The following is a 12,395-nucleotide window of genomic DNA, read 5'->3' on the forward strand; positions in this document are numbered from 1 at the left end:
TTTAATTACATAATTGGAATAATTCTTTTTTGGGGGGGTGGTATTGGGGATTGAACTCAGGGGCATTTAACCACTGAGCCAATCCCCAGCCCTATTTTGTATTTTATTTAGAGACAGAGTCTTACTGTGTTGCCTAGTGCCTTGATGTTTCTGAGACTGGCTTTGAACTTGCAATCCTCTTGCCTCAGCCTCCTGAGCCACTGGTATTACAGGCATGTGCCACTGTACCCGGGAATAATTGGAATAATTCGTCATTCATTCTGTGTCTGTGTGTGTGTGTGTGTTTGTTTGTTTTGTTTTTTAAACAGGTTCTTGCTATGTTGCCCAGGCTTGTCTTGAACTCCTGGGCTCAAGCTGTCCTCCTATCTCAGCCCCCAAAGTAGCTGGGATTACAGGTTTATACCACCATGCCTAGCTTATTGATTTCATTTTTAATTTTAGATTAGATATGCAATAAAATAATGAGTTGTGTAATTTGTTTCCTAATGTGATATGGACTTGGTGAGACTCCTCCATCAAAGTTAGGTCTGTACCTAATCTTGTTCACCAATATGTCCCCAGAGCCCAGTGTTGCACATACTATGTAGTAGTAGTACTCTGTAAATTAGTCTGTGTGACGTTGATCACTAAAGATCAAAAACATCTTAGGCTTCTCAGTGTATTTCTGTTCTTAAATTAGAATTGCCTGGACAAGTTCACGAGAATTTTTTATTTGTATATATGTTGCCAAATTGACCTGCAAAGTTTGTATCAATATGCATTTCTCTAAATAGTGAATGAAAGGACCTGTTTTCCATATTTTTTTTAAAAAAAGTGTAGATTTGTTTTTCAACAAAAATACCTAAGATCAAAAAGAGCAGTTATTTAAAAACTCACTTTAATACATCTCTATGAAGAAATAATAAATGTTAGGAGTTGGGATATAGTTCAGTGGTAGAGTATTTGCTTACCATGTGTGAGGCCCTGAGTTCAATCTCCAGAATTGCAAAAAAAAAAAAAAAAAAAAAAAGTTTTTATTTTGGGGAGAAAGTTGAAAATGTAAACTAAACTCCCTTTAAATGAGAGATTCAGGCCTACTGGACTTTACTTCGTACATTTTCAATTATTTGATCTTCAACATAGTTCACTGATGTATGGTTTTGTATGCATGGTGTATTGTTTCAATTGCTCTTTTTTTTTTTTTTTGGTCTCAAAAACAAAACAACACAAAACAAAAAACAAGATTGGGTATAGGAGCATAGCTCAGTGGTAGATAGAGTGCATGCTTAGTATGGTGTGAGGTGTTAGGTTCTGCCCTAGCACATGCGCGTGCTGGCACACTACACACACACACACACACCTAAAATTAAACAATAAATGTTTTAAACTGTTTTTGAAAGTATAAAGTAATAAAGGGCACATAAAGAAAAAAAGCACATACTGCAAGTCTTTGGTTCAAGGAATGTCCATGACTCACTACACTTACATAACTAGTCTCAGATCCAGAAACTATACACTATCAGCCTAACAGAACCTTGAAGCCCAATGACAAGCCTAAATTTTCATTTATACAATTATTTATCTCAGTTGTATCAGCAGATGGATCTTTGGTGATAATAGTGATTTTTTGTGTGTGGTGTTAGCATAGTTCCTATGAACATGCTATGAACATACTCTACTAGCCCTGAGCTGCACCTCTCGTCATAATGTACATCTTATATGAATATATTTAAGCCACATTTGTGTGTACCTACATGCATTATTGTATAGGGATCCTTACTGCAGTTTCCTCTTAAATTTCCTTCACCATTATGTATTTTAAGACAGATTGATAGAGATAAATAGAAGATTCCTCATGTCATGGATAGCTAAAATTAAAATCACTGATTACCCTGCACATTCTCTGAGGTTTTTAGATGGTGACAAAGGCCAACCACGCAAGTCACCGAAACAGCTGAGGACTCTGTGTAACAGTGAATGACGAAGATGATCCCGGGCCATGGGCTATTATTAGGATGAGCATGTGCTAGATGTGTAAACAGACTATTAAATAATCCCCTTGGACACTGAAGGAGAATAGGAAAAGTGAATATGAGTGGCTGGCACTTCATCTCTCCAAACTGTACTAGTCAGAGTCCAAATCGAGTGTCAGTCCATGTTCAAGTTGCTCTGGGTTTTGGACTCTACTGTTGGCTCCTGGGCAGTCAAGCTGCCAGTGGCTGTGTGTCTAGGAGTGAACCCAATTCACTCCTCTTCACAAAGTGCTCCATGAGGAAGAAAGGAGACATGCATGTAACTCCCAGGAAAGTTCCAGAGACTTCGGTAAGCACACGGCCCTGTTTTTCTCATATATTTTGTCACATTTTACTTTGACTTCAAATGCAATTGCTGTATTATTAGATTTTTTAAAAAGTGTCAGAAATGACACAGCACTTTCAAGATTTTGTTTGGATGATAATTAATATCTCACATTTGAAGACCTAAGTCTGAAAGACAAGCATCTGTCAGCATTATAAATGGAATCAAAGGCAGACGCTAACGCAACTCTCCAGGGAAACAAAAAAAATATATATATATATTTATATATATATACACACACACACACACACACACACACACACACACACATAACAAATCTACTGTGGTACAATTTGAAATATGATCAGTCTTTGCTCCATTTCCCAACACATAGCTCCTAAGTCCCCTGAGTGATCAGGGTGATAGAAGCATTTTTTTTTTTGCCATAATATGTGATTCTCATACAAAGTTGCTAAATCCCTCAGAAATTCCTGAGTGATAGCAGTGTCTTTGTTTCAAGTCCTTTGGATCATATTGAAGTTTATAGGTAAAGCTGACTTAACATGGTGCCCTTGTTAGACTCGGGATGGGTCAGTCACCAGAAAGTCCAAGTGGCTAGAGCATTAGAGGCTCAGAAGCTTTAGTATCATACACCAGCTTCCAGGAAAGAGGGCCACACTGGAGATTAAACTCTACACAAACTCTTGGACAATCAGATTTGATGAACATGCACAGAGAAAGCAGGGAAGCTTCATGCCTCCTTCATACCTAACCCTACCCATCTCTTCATCTGACTATTCATCTGAATCTTTTATAATATATAATGAGTTCTGTGAGCCATCTTAGCAAATTAATCAAACCCAAGGAAGAGGTTACAGGAACCCCAGGTTACAGCCAGTCACTCAGGAATGCTGGTGGTCCAGACTTGGCAATTGGTATCCGAAGTGGGCACAGTCTTGTGGGACTGAGCCTGCCACCTGTGGATCTCCAGATAGAGAGCATCAGAATTGAATGCCAGGACACCCACTTGTTGTCTGCTGGGTAATTGCTTGATGTGTGTGGGAAACTCCCACACACCTGGTCTTAGAAGCCTTCTGTGTTGCATTGAGCATGTAAGTAGAAAGGAAAATAACAGTTTGTTTTTCCCTTAACTCAAACAAAAAGCATTTTAAAAAGCAATAGTTCTAAATGTACCAAATAATTACAAATTTGGCTTTCTTTTGTCAGACTTTGGCAACATTCAAAGTGCCAGTGAGTGAGAGAAATAGGCTAAGATAGAGTGAAGTTCAGCATAAACCTGAAACATAACAATACTTAAAGAAAATAAAAAATCAACTTCTTGAGTGACATTTTTTTCATATTTTTTCTTATTTTATGCTTATGATAATGGAGTACATTAGTTACTGTTATGATTTAATAACCAAGGACATTGAGTTAAGTTTATCAATCTCAGGCACACATCTGGTGGGAGATAAAAGAACTCAGAATTCAAGTCTATTTGACTCCAAAGGTTGTTCTCTTAAATAGCATGTTCTGCAAAATAACTACATATTCTTTCAGCTCAATTATCCTACAACCTTTGGCTAAAAATGTGAATGGTAATGTGAAAACAGGTCAAAGTCAAAAGTTGGTAGTACCTGTTAGGTTCAGGCATACTGCCAAATGTGCCTCATAGATGTCCTCATTGAATCCTGCAGCAACCAGTTTCCCAGAAGTGTACCAGAGGTCAAATGTAAGAGGTAGAGAGGTGGGGTTTGAACACAGATCAGTCAATCTGACTTTCTCAAGTAGATTTTTATACAGATGAAGTACATCAGAACAGTGACACTCCTGCTGTTTGAATATGTTTTCTGTTGCTATAACTAAATGCACGACTAGGTAATTTATAAAGAATAAAATCTTCTTCAGCATAAGTTGTAGAGATTGAGGGTTAAAAGTTGAAAGTCTATATTTGGTGAGGTCCTTTCTGCTGACAGGGACTCTGCAAAGAGAGAAGAGGACAGGACATCATGAGGCAAGACAGAACAGGTATGCTAACTTGGTTCTCTCTTTTCTTATAAAGCCATTAATACCACCATGAAGACTCAGTCCTTGTGACCTTATCTAATCCTAATTAACTTCCAAAGGCTCCACCTCAAAATAGCATTAGCACATGATTTGGGGGATAGAGTTTTGGTGCGAATATTCAAATTATAGCACTAGATTTTGTGCCCGTGTTGTAAGTACAATCCTTGGGGACCTTGGAATCACAAAGTTCTTTTCTGCAGAATGCAGCAGCCCCTATTACTTGTGGGATCAAGGCATGAGTAGAAATAGAGGCATACATGCCATATGACTAAATATTTAAATATAAACCAAGCGAACACCTGGTTACACAGGTGATGTTCTGTCTTCCTACCTCCGTGAAATATCTTTATGATGATCTGGAAGGTCAGGTTCTGATATCTAATTCTCCAACTTCTTGGCATTACAAGCCGCAGGGCCTGACAGCACAGGCCCACACTGGCCCTCCTCTTCCCATGGCATGAAGGATCTCAGTCTACCAGAGCGCTCTGTTAAGCATCACCCACCAGGGCCCTGCTCCTGAGAAGAGGGACCCCAAGAAGTTGGAGCAAACTTTGTAAACCATATTGAGGCATTTGGTCAGGAAATTGGGGAGCAGAAGAGAAGACTAAATCATGATCTAGAAAGGTGGAATAAGGATGCTGGGTGGGCACATCTTGTTGTCCCATTTTCTTACCAGAAGCTACAGTTGGAGGACAATCAGAGCAACATCCACCCATGTATAGGGCCTTTCCTGCTGAGACCTATGGACAGAAGGTACTACCACTTGTGATCTCAAAGCTGAATTCAAAGTATTCTTTGGACAGCCAATGTTATTTTATTTTATTTGCTTCCAGGGATTGAACCCAGGGATGTTTAATCACTGAGCCACATCCTCAGCTCTTTTTATTTTTTTATTTTCAGATAGGGTCTCGCTGAGTGGCTTAGGGTCTCACTAAGTTGCTGAAGCTGGCTTTGAATAATGTTCCTTTTTAAAATAAACTCCAATGTTTTAACTTTGCCTAGTTTCCAAAACATTTAAATTTACCCAGTGTTTAAATCCTAGCAATGATTCTTTAATCCTTTTTTTTTTGTCTCTCTCTCTCCACAATTATCTTTCACTGCACACTGCTCCAAAGTCTCTTACCACCCTCCTCCCAATAATGGAAGACAATTCTCCCCCAAACCTTGGCTTCATTCCTTGCTTTCCTACCCCACTCCCCTCCTTCTTTCTTCTTTTCTTCCCTCTCACTTCTCTTTTTCTTCCTAGCTTTTTATTGCGGGACCCACTTAGCCTCCCTTAAGAAAAATCCCCTCTTCTTCCAGTTCAGGCTGTACTCACCTTCAGACTCCACATTACAGCTACTTCTAACCAAGGAAAAGAGGGCTACTTTGGAGTAGAGGGACATGAAGACAAGGCCAGGGGACAAAAGGCACATTCTCTGGTGTAGGATGTTGTGGGAGGTTGGGGCGTAGAAAGTTGATAAGGAAAGAAAGAGCAACTTTTTTTTTTTTTCAGGAACCTAAAAGAAATCCCAAAGTAAGCCTTGGGTAGGTTCAAAATAAATATATTTTCTTTTCTTTTTTGGGGGGGGGGTGGGCAAAGGGTACACTGAAAACTTAACTTGTAGAATTAAAACTCAGGGAAATCATTTTAAATGTATATGTTGACTTGCAGGAAAAGTATGTATTTTTACTGCTCTGTTGGATTTCTCACCCACTGTATGCTTTTGAATGTTTTATTTTTTTTTAAATGAGAACAAAAAAAATCATTCTTAAAGGCAGATATACCTTTAACACTGCAGAACACATAGCTGGGGAATCCAAAGTAATATTACTAGCTATACAACATTGAGAGAAACGTCTATGTGTCTTAAGTTCAAGTGATTAGGTGGTTTTTCTTTTGAATTTTGAAAATTTTCCCAAATATAAAAATACCAGATTTTGATTGCATTGTTACTTTACATAAGTTAATATTTTAAATAATAATAGCATTGTTCTTAAGATATGTGCTATCAGAGGTTGGTGTTTTAATAAATGAGCTTGCTCTTCTACTGATATATTTTTTTCTTCCAGGAAACAATTCTGGAATTTGATTTTGAATGATATTAAGAAAATAAGGATTGATCAATATGCACATGATTGGTGGATAAAATTTTAAGAATATTTTAAATCCAATAAATAAGGAACCTCTGCCATGTTTTAAAGTCTTTAACCTGCATTGTGAGGGAAAGCTTGTTTATCTGTTGTAGGTTTCTTAGGAAACTGCTAGAAAGAGGATATCAGGTTTCTGAAAAATGAAGAAAAGGCAACGTTTTTCAGTACTTTTAAGTACAAAGTACTTCGACTTTATCAGGATAGTGTTGCTATTGTGGGTTGTTTGGTTAATTCTAGAGTCAGCGGTAATATATATTTGCATCAGCTATTTTGGGACTGCAATTTTGCAATAACTAGACCTTAAGACGTGAATGCGCAGTGGGTCACATATGAATCATCCTTATACTTCTTTCTAAGATAAGTTTCTGCAGTTTTGAACAGTTCCTCTGCCAAAAATGACACTCAGTGGGTAGTCAGTTTTGAGACCTTTTGTCCCACTACATGAAACGTGGTCCAAAAAAGGTTTAAAACATGACCCTATAATATTCAAGACTTGGCATCTGCATTGTTGTTTGGGAAGTCTTATAAATTCCAAGAGGTATCCACAACGCTTAGAGCTGTGCAGTAATTGTCCCCTAAATTTGGTACTAATCATATCTTTTCAAATACTATATTTAATTCTAGGCTTTGCATCTAAAAGAAGACGGAAAACTTGGAGAGAGTTTAAAGGAAAGCCATAAAAATGATTAAAGGTTTGGGCAACAAGTCTCATGAGGAAAGCTTAAAGAGGTTTTTCTTATTCCTGCTGTGGTAGAGACGAGCTTAAATTTGATGAAAGTTTTCAACTGAAGGGCAGCTACTGTCTTTGCTACATTATAGAGAGAAATGAAGTTAAATATGAAATTCCCTGACAATGCAATGATTTACCCAAAAGCCCTATAAACAAAACTTTTATAAAAAACCATTAGATATAGGGTAGATTTTGCCAGGTGTGGTGGTGCATGCCTATAATCCCAGCAGCTTGTGAGACTGAGGCCAGAGAATTGCAAGTTCAGCAATTTCGCAAGGCCCTAAGCAACTCAATGAGACTCTTTTTCTAAATAAAATATAAAAAAGGGCCAGGGATGTGGCTCAGTAGTTAAGCATCCCTGTTTTCAATCCCTGGTACAAAAAATAAATAAATAAATAAATAAAAGGAAAGAAAGAAAAAAATAGGGTAGATTTAAAAAACAGATCTACCATAAGATCCAACTCTCCCACTCCTGAGTATATATTTGAATCAAAATCAGTATACTGAAGAAATACCTATATGCCCATGTTTATTCACAATAGTTAAGATATGCAGTCAGCCTAGATGCCCATCAACAGATGAATGGATGAAGAATGTGTTGTACATGTGAACAATGGAGAATAATTCAGCCATAAAGAATAATGAATCTTGTCACTTCATCCAAATAGATGCAACTGGAGGACTTTATGTTACATGGTGAAATAAACCATGTATGTCCACTCTCCTATGTGAGAGTTCATGAAAAGATGACCTGAAGAGAAGAGTTATTACTAGAAATTAGAAAAGGTAGGGGCAGGAAGGAGGGTGCATTAAGGGGGGCTGCATTTGATCAGTGCATGCCACACACATATATGGAAATATCATGCCAAACCCATTAATAGGTACTATTAATACTATTAATACAAGTTGGAAAAGCAAGCCAGAAAAACATAGGGTTGATTTTCAATTGTCAGGTAGACAAGAGGTTTGATTTACCTGACAGTTAGAAAATATAGTCAATGTCTTCTTGAAATTTCTTTTTTCTCATGATCTTAAAATAATTTCCATTTGTATAAGTGACTGGTTAATTCTGTGCTACAAATTTCAACCTCAAAGTACTATTTAAGACCTCAGTTAAGCTTTGGGGACAGATGAGTAATAATTATGATAGTGATCTAGTAAAAGTGATTAATAATGATAATGATAAAAGTGATGAAGGTAAGAAAATGTCCATCCAGTTCTGTTCATGTTTAGACCAATTTATTTATTATTAGAAAATATCATGTCCCTAGTTGCAGCTTGGCTTCATTGATATTTCTATAAGACTTGGGGCAGAGTACAACAGGTAAGGCAGGAGGGTTGCAAGTTCAAAACTAGACTCCACAACTTAGTTAGGCCCTAAGCAACTCAGTGAGACCTTGTCTCTAGGTAAAATACTTTTTTAAAGGGTTGGGGATGTGGCTTAGTGGGTTAAGTGCCCCTGAGTTCAATCCCTGGTGCCAAAAATAAAATAAAATAAAATAAAGACTTGGGGAAAATCATAGGGAATTATGCTTATTAAAAATTTTAATTAAGGGCCAGGGTTGTGGCTCAGTGGTAGAGTGCTTGCCTAGCACGTGTGAGGCACTGGGTTCGATCCTCAGCACCACATAAAAATAAATAAATATATTATGTCCATCTACAACTAAAATTTTTTTTAATTTTTAATTATTGCTAGAGACAATATTTATGTCCCTCTTCCCCAAATTTGTTTTTTTTTTTTTAAACTTTTATTTATTTTTTAGTTTTCAGCGGACACAACATCTTTGTATGTGGTGCTGAGGATCGAACCCGGGCCGCACACACGCCAGGCGAGCGCGCTACCGCTTGAGCCACACCCCCAGCCCTCTTCCCCAAATTTATATGTTGAAATTTTAACTGTAGAGTGATTGGTACTGGGAGATGTGCCCTTGGGAAGTGATAGGGTAATCAGGGCAGAGTCACCAATTGGATTTAGTGACTGTGGGATAATAGGAGATTTGTTTGGTACTTCTCTCTGGTTCCTGCTGCAGAACCTAAAACCCTAAGAATTCCCTGAGTTGATAGGAGTATCTTTCCCCACTCAAGCTTAGATCCTAAATAGCCTCAGGGTGGAACTGCTCTCAGAAAGATTAATTAGTTAAAGGATAAAAGGGCAGACACAGACACTAGTATGGAAGTATGTAAAAAAGTGGATGTGTAACCGATGTGAATTATGTATACAGGGTAAAAATGGGAGTTCATAATCTGCTTGAATCAAATGAATGAAATATGATATGTCAAGAGCTTTGTAATGTTTTGAACAACTAATAATAAAAAAAATTTAAAAAAAGAAGGATAAAAGGGCCAGAATTTTCAACTTCAAGGCAACTTCCAGGAAGAGAGTGGGTGGAAGACCAGGGGAGGTTTACTTTTATAAATATCCTCAGACAATGAGATCTGATGAGCTTCCAGGTTGCAGATGATGTGAAGGTGCTGGGGCGGTGGTGCACCCAGAGAGAGTATGCATGGAAGCTCAGCCTCCCTCCTTCTATACCTCCACTGTGCATTTCTTCATCTGACTCTTCATCTCTATCCTTTAAATACCCTCTGTAATAAACTAGGAAACAAAAGCAAAATATTACAATGAATTCTAAGCCATCCTAGCAAACTAATCCAACCTGAGGCAGAGTCATGGGATATTCCAATTTAGAGCCTGCCCATAGAAAGTACCAGAGGCCTGAACTTATGGTTGTCTTTTAAGTGGGCCCAGTCTTGTGACTGAACTCTTAACCTGTGTATCTGATAGATAGTGTCAGAATTTGATTGAATTGTAGGATACCCAGTTGGTATCCACTGGAGAATTACTTAGCCCAGAAGTGTGCCATCTTGAATATGAGATTAGAGAGAAAAATATGAGATTTTTATCGCCCTTTGTCTTTAAAAAGCTATCCTCCCTTGCCCATTTGACCATGTGAGGACACAGTAAAGAGATACCATCTATGAACCAAGAAGTTGGTCCTTGCCAGACATCAAATCTGTTGGTGCCTTGATCATAGACTTAGCAGCTTCTAAAAAACTTTAAGAAATAAATTTCTGGGCTGGGGATGTGGCTCGAGCAGTAGCGCGCTCGCCTAGCATGCGTGCGGCCCAGGTTCGATCCTCAGCACCACATACCAGCAACGATGTTGTGTCCACTGGAAACTAAAAAATAAATATTAAAAATTTCTCTCTCTCTAAAAAAAAATAAATACACTTCTATTGTTGATAAGCCACCCACTGTGCAGAATTTTGTTAAAATAGCCCAAATGGACTAAAGCAATTATGAAGAATAGCAAGTCCAAAACACTATTATGGCAATTTTGCTAATGAAGAAAAAGTAATTACAATTAGAGTGTTATAGCTAATATGTTACTTTAGAGTCCTTTTCTTGATATTTATTTTGAGCATGTGTGCTCTCAATGACTTTGTAGACTCACCAGGGTACAGATGATAAGCTGTGTAAACATGCCCACAGGTGTCCATGCACTGTGTGAGCAAAAGAAAAGAACTATATATTCTGAGCCTTTGCTTGGTATTGGGAAGGTTTCAAATGAGAGTCTGTAAATAGTATTCCCTGTCCTCACAAAACCAAAAAATATACTAAAGAAACGAAAATTTTACTTGCTAGTAGAATTATACAATTTATTGAGTAAATTTTAACCAAACTTTTTATACACTAAGGATTCTAGGGAAGCAATAACAGCAACTAAAGAAAATTCAAGATTTCATTTTAAATACTACTCTGACAGTAGCACAAGTATATTTGCCAAACTTGATTAAACCCAAGCCTAATAATGAAGATACAAGTAGAGAAATCCAAAATATGGAACAATGTTCAAAACTCTTTGGGAAAAATTGCATTTTTTTTAGTTGTCAATTGACCTTTATTTTATTTATTTATATGTGGTGCTGAGAATCAAACCTAGGACCTCACACATGCTAGGCAAATGCTCTACCACTGAGCCACAACACCTATATATATATTTTTAAGGCAGGGAAATTGTTCAAAATTAAGAACTTAAGATAAATAATAACCAAATGCAAGGTACAAATCTTGATTGGAACCTGGCTTAGGAAAATAAAATCCAGCCATAAGACTTTTTTTTTTTCAAACAATTGAAGAAACTCAATATAAATTATGTATCAGATGATATTATACAACTAATATTAATTTTCTTAAGCAGGATAATTGTATTGCAATTGGTTATATAAAGTTTAGCCTCAGTCTTTGAAAATTCTTTCTCCCTGTATCCTTTCCTTCGGTGTGTATACGAATGACTGGCCAGCTGAATTCTTTTAGGCAAAACACAGAATAAAGAATTTAATCAACAAAACAAGTGAGGAATATTCCAGATATGTGCATATACATTATAAACATGTGTGTATGCATGTATCTATGACTGTGTACATGGTAGATAAAGAAAATGTAAAATATTTAAAAGTGGTGAATTTGAGTAAAAAAATGTGTGTTCATTGTACTATTCTTTAACTTTTTCACAGTTCTTCAAACTTTCAAAATAAAAATGGGGGGGCCCATAAAATTGTTTCAAAACAGTACCGGTTAACAAAACTCCAATAAATAATTGAGTATCTATACAGTATTTGAATTAACAATAAAAATAAATTTATTTTGTAGCCATATTTTCTTGTAGCCTTTCTTATTTTCGATTTAATAATTACCACTCAAGAAGTGTCTATTTTAAATATTCCAAAAGTTAGGAAATTAAGTGTTACAGAAATCGAATACAAAGAAATAATCACAAACTGAGAATACTTAAGCCTAAAATCTAAAATTGTAAATGCTTCAAAATCTGAAACTTTTTGAGCACTAACATGTTGTCACAAGTGGAAAATTCCACATCTAACTTCATGTGATGGGTCGCAGTCAAAACACAGGCACACTAAAAATATTGTATAAATTTACCTTTAGGCGATGTGCATAGAAGATGTAGGTGAAACGAAAAATGAATTTCGTGTTTAGACTTGGGTCCCGTCTCTAAGCTATCTCATTATGTGTAATGCAAATTTTCCAAAATTCAGAAAGTGGGGGATGAAATCTGGAAAGCTTTTTGTCTCAAGAATTTCAGATAAGGAATACTCGGCCTGTACTACAGAAATTAAAATTTGTAGCCACCTGTCATAATTCCCAATCCTCTTTAATCCTGAGTTT

At 36.9% G+C, this 12,395-nt stretch overlaps 1 long non-coding RNA gene across 1 annotated transcript; it reads left to right on the forward strand.

The window, feature by feature from the left end:
* The first annotated feature begins 4,086 nt into the window (after window positions 1-4,086).
* On the forward strand, window positions 4,087-7,786 carry LOC144367036 (uncharacterized). The gene is made up of 4 exons (XR_013426240.1): window positions 4,087-4,305; window positions 5,021-5,097; window positions 5,840-5,871; window positions 7,102-7,786. It is a non-coding gene; the product is annotated as an uncharacterized LOC144367036 (long non-coding RNA).
* The last annotated feature ends 4,609 nt before the right edge of the window (window positions 7,787-12,395 follow it).

The sequence above is a fragment of the Ictidomys tridecemlineatus genome, chromosome 10, assembly GCF_052094955.1.
Source record: "Ictidomys tridecemlineatus isolate mIctTri1 chromosome 10, mIctTri1.hap1, whole genome shotgun sequence".
NCBI classification, from domain to species: Eukaryota; Metazoa; Chordata; class Mammalia; order Rodentia; family Sciuridae; genus Ictidomys; species Ictidomys tridecemlineatus.